The following is a 5,000-nucleotide window of genomic DNA, read 5'->3' as shown; positions in this document are numbered from 1 at the left end:
TCGTATGTTTTACCCCCAACACCACTTTCCATCACTTTGTATAGCACACCCTCAGGCCAAATTGAGTAGAAGGCTTTTTTGAAATCAACAAAGCATGAGAAGACTTTGCCTTTGTTTTGGTTTGTTTGGTTGTCAATTAGGGTGTGCAGGGTGAATACATGGTCTGTTGTACGGTAATTTGGTAAAAAGCCAATTTGACATTTGCTCCGTACATTGTTTTCATTGAGGAAATGTACGAGTCTGCTGTTAATGATGATGCAGAGGATTTTCCCAAGGTTACTGTTGACGCATATTCCACGGTAGTTATTGGGGTCAAATTTGTCTCCACTTTTGTGGATTGGGGTGATCAGTCCTTGGTTCCAAATATTGGGGAAGATGCCAGAGCTAAGGATGATGTTAAAGAGTTTTAGTATTGCCAATTGGAATTTGTTGTCTGTGTATTTGATCATTTCATTGAGGATACCATCAACACCACAGGCCTTTTTGGGTTGGAGGGTTTTTATTTTGTCCTGTAACTCATTCAATGTAATTGGAGAATCCAGTGGGTTCTGGTAGTCTTTAATAGTGGATTCTAAGATCTGTATTTGATCATGTATATGTTTTTGATCTTTATTCTCTGTTATAGAGCCAAAAAGATTGGAGAAGTGGTTTACCCATACATCTCCATTTTGGATAGATAATTCTTCGTGTTGTTGTTTGTTTAGTGTTTTCTGTACTGTGCTCTACTTGCTGTACTGTGCTCTACTGTGTTCTACTTGCTGTACTGTGTTCTACCTTCTGTACTGCGCTCTACTCGCTGTAATGTGCTCTACTCGCTGTACAGTGCTCATCCTCTTCCCACTCTTAACCCTCTCCCCTTTTCACCATCTCTCCTCTTCACCATCTCGCCTCTTCACCCTCTCTCCGCTTCACCCTCTTCACCCTCTTCCCTCTTCACCATCTCTCCTCTTCACCATCTCTCCTCTTCACCCTCTTCACCCTCTCCCCTTTTCACCATCTCTCCTCTTCATCCTCTCTCCTCTTCACCATCTCTCCTTTTCACCCTCTTCACCCTCTCCCCCTTCACCCTCTCCCCTATTCACCCTCTTCCCTCTTCACCATCTTCCCTCTTCACCCTCTTCACCCTCTTCACCCTCTTCCCTCTTCACCATCTCTCCTCTTCACCATCTCTCCTCTTCATCCTCTCTCCTCTTCACCATCTCTCCTCTTCACCCTCTCCCCTCTTCACCCTCTACCCTCTTCACCCTCTCCCCTCTTCACCCTCTCCCCTCTTCACCCTCTCCCCTCTTCACCCTCTTCCCTCTTCACCCTCTTCCCTCTTCACCCTCTTCCCCCTTCACCCTCTTCCCTCTTCACCCTCTTCCCTCTTCACCATCTCTCCTCTTCACCATCTCTCCTCTTCATCCTCTCTCCTCTTCACCATCTCTCCTCTTCACCCTCTCCCCTCTTCACCCTCTCCCCTCTTCACCCTCTCCCCTCTTCACCCTCTTCCCTCTTCACCCTCTTCCCTCTTCACCCTCTTCCCTCTTCACCCTCTTCCCTCTTCACCATCTCTCCTCTTCACCATCTCTCCTCTTCATCCTCTCTCCTCTTCACCATCTCTCCTCTTCACCCTCTCCCCTCTTCACCCTCTCCCCTCTTCACCCTCTCCCCTCTTCACCCTCTCCCCTCTTCACCCTCTCCCCTCTTCACCCTCTCCCCTCTTCACCCTCTTCCCTCTTCACCCTCTTCCCCCTTCACCCTCTTCCCCTTCACCCTCTTCCTCTTCACCCTCTTCCTCTTCACCATCTCTCCCCTTCACCCTCTTCCCTCTTCACCCTCTTCCCTCTTCACCCTCTCTCCTCTTCACCCTCGTCCCTCTTCACCATCTCTCCTCTTCACCATCTCTCCTCTTCACCCTCTCCCCTCTTCACCCTCTTCACCATCTCTCGTCTTCACCCTCTTCACCATCTCTCCTCTTCACCCTCTTCACCATCTCTTCTCTTCACCCTCTCCCCTCTTCACCCTCTCCCCTCTTCACCCTCTTCCCTCTTCACCCTCTTCCCTCTTCACCCTCTTCCCCCTTCACCCTCTTCCCCCTTCACCCTCTTCCCTCTTCACCCTCTTCCCTCTTCACCATCTCTCCCCTTCACCCTCTTCCCTCTTCACCCTCTTCCCTCTTCACCCTCTCTCCTCTTCACCCTCGTCCCTCTTCACCATCTCTCCTCTTCACCATCTCTCCTCTTCACCCTCTCCCCTCTTCACCCTCTTCACCATCTCTCCTCTTCACCCTCTTCACCATCTCTCGTCTTCACCCTCTTCACCATCTCTCCTCTTCACCCTCTTCACCATCTCTTCTCTTCACCCTCTCCCCTCTTCACCCTCTCCCCTCTTCACCCTCTTCCCTCTTCACCCTCTTCCCTCTTCACCTCTTCCCCCTTCACCCTCTTTCCCCTTCACCATCTCTTCCCTCTTCACCCTCTTCCCTCTTCACCATCTTCCCTCTTCACCCTCTTCCCCTCTTCACCCTCTTCACCCTCTTCCCTCTTCACCATCTCTCCTCTTCACCATCTTCCTCTTCATCCTCTCTCCTCTTCACCATCTCTCCTCTTCACCTCTCCCTCTTCACCCTCTACCCTCTTCACCCTCTCCCTCTTCACCCTCTCCCTCTTCACCCTCTCCCCTCTTCACCCTCTTCCCTCTTCACCCTCTTCCCTCTTCACCCTCTTCCCTCTTCACCCTCTTCCCCCTTCACCCTCTTCCCTCTTCACCCTCTTCCCCTTCACCATCTCCCTCTTCACCATCTTCCTCTTCATCCTCTCTCCTCTTCACCATCTCTCCCTCTTCACCCTCTCCCCTCTTCACCCTCTCCCTCTTCACCCTCTCCCTCTTCACCCTCTCCCTCTTCACCCTCTTCCCTCTTCACCCTCTTCCCTCTTCACCATCTCTCCTCTTCACCATCTCTCCTCTTCATCCTCTCTCCTCTTCACCATCTATCCTCTTCACCCTCTCCCCTCTTCACCCTCTCCCCTCTTCACCCTCTCCCCTCTTCACCCTCTTCCCTCTTCACCCTCTTCCCTCTTCACCCTCTTCCCCCTTCACCCTCTTCCCCCTTCACCCTCTTCCCTCTTCACCCTCTTCCCTCTTCACCATCTCTCCCCTTCACCCTCTTCCCTCTTCACCCTCTTCCCTCTTCACCCTCTTCCCTCTTCACCCTCTCTCCTCTTCACCCTCGTCCCTCTTCACCATCTCTCCTCTTCACCATCTCTCCTCTTCACCATCTCTCCTCTTCACCCTCTTCACCATCTCTTCTCTTCACCCTCTCCCCTCTTCACCCTCTCCCCTCTTCACCCTCTTCCCTCTTCACCCTCTTCCTCTTCACCCTCTTCCCCCTTCACCCTCTTCCCCCTTCACCCTCTTCCCTCTTCACCCTCTTCCTCTTCACCATCTCTCCCCCTTCACCCTCTTCCCTCTTCACCCTCTTCCCTCTTCACCCTCTCTCCTCTTCACCCTCGTCCCTCTTCACCATCTCTCCTCTTCACCATCTCTCCTCTTCACCCTCTCCCCTCTTCACCCTCTTCACCATCTCTCCTCTTCACCCTCTTCACCCGTCTTCACCCTCTTCACCATCTCTCCTCTTCACCCTCTTCCATCTCTTCTCTTCATCTCTCCTCTTCACCCTCTCCCCTCTTCACCCTCTTCCCTCTTCACCCTCTTCCCTCTTCACCCTCTTCCCCCTTCACCCTCTTCCCCCTTCACCCTCTTCCCTCTTCACCCTCTTCCCTCTTCACCATCTCTCCCCTTCACCCTCTTCCCTCTTCACCCTCTTCCCTCTTCACCCTCTCTCCTCTTCACCCTCATCCCTCTTCACCATCTCTCCTCTTCACCATCTCTCCTCTTCACCCTCTCCCCTCTTCACCCTATTCCCACTTCACCATCTCTCCTCTTCACCCTCTTCACCATCTCTCGTCTTCACCCTCTTCACCATCTCTCCTCTTCACCCTCTTCACCATCTCTTCTCTTCTCTCCCCTCTTCACCATCTCTCCTCTTCACCCTCTTCCCTCTTCACCCTCTTCACCCTCTTCCCTCTTCACCCTCTCTCCTCTTCACCCTCGTCCCTCTTCACCATCTCTCCTCTTCACCATCTCTCCTCTTCACCCTCTCCCCTCTTCACCCTATTCCCTCTTCACCATCTCTCCTCTTCACCCTCTTCACCATCTCTCCTCTTCACCCTCTTCACCATCTCTTCTCTTCACCCTCTCCCCTCTTCACCATCTCTCCTCTTCATCCTCTCCCCGCTTCACCATCTCTCCTCTTCACCCTCTTCACCATCTCTCCTCTTCACGCTCTCCCCTCTTCACTATCTCCCATCTTCCCTCTTCACCCTCTCCCCACTTCACCATCTCTCCTCTTCTCCATCTCCCCTCTTCTCCCTCTTCCCTCTCCCATCTTCTCCCTCTCCCATCTTCTCCCATCTTCACCCTCTCCCATCTTCTCCCATCTTCACCCTCTCCCATCTTCTCCCATCTTCACCCTCTCCCCTCTTCACCATCTCTCCTCTTCACCCTCTTCACCATCTCTCCTCTTCACGCTCTCCCCTCTTCACTATCTCCCATCTTCCCTCTTCACCCTCTCCCCACTTCACCATCTCTCCTCTTCTCCATCTCCCCTCTTCTCCCTCTTCCCTCTCCCATCTTCACCCTCTCCCATCTTCTCCCATCTTCACCCTCTCCCCTCTTCACCATCTCTCCTCTTCTCCCTCTCCCCTCTTCTCCATCTCCCTTCTTCTCCCTCTCCCCTCTTCTCCCTCTCCCTTCTTCTCCCTCTCCCCTCTTCTCCCTCTCCCTTCTTCTCCCTCTCCCCTCTTCACCATCTCTCCTCTTCTCCCTCTCCCTTCTTCACCCTCTCCCCACTTCTCCCTCTCCCCTCTTCTCCCTCTCCCTTCTTCACCCTCTCCCCTCTTCACCATCTCTCCTCTTCTCCCTCTCCCTTCTTCACCCTCTCCCCACTTCACCCTCTC

At 52.9% G+C, this 5,000-nt stretch overlaps 1 protein-coding gene across 1 annotated transcript in view; it reads left to right on the top strand.

Annotated features, from left to right (window-relative positions):
- The window catches only part of LOC135544955 (cytoplasmic FMR1-interacting protein 2-like), a 29,140-nt gene that overhangs the window by 14,796 nt on the left and 9,344 nt on the right, over positions 1 to 5,000 (top strand). The window lies entirely within an intron of this gene.

This window comes from Oncorhynchus masou, chromosome 9, assembly GCF_036934945.1.
Source record: "Oncorhynchus masou masou isolate Uvic2021 chromosome 9, UVic_Omas_1.1, whole genome shotgun sequence".
In the NCBI taxonomy this organism is placed as follows: Eukaryota; Metazoa; Chordata; class Actinopteri; order Salmoniformes; family Salmonidae; genus Oncorhynchus; species Oncorhynchus masou.
This window is presented reverse-complemented; position numbering and strand designations above follow the sequence as displayed.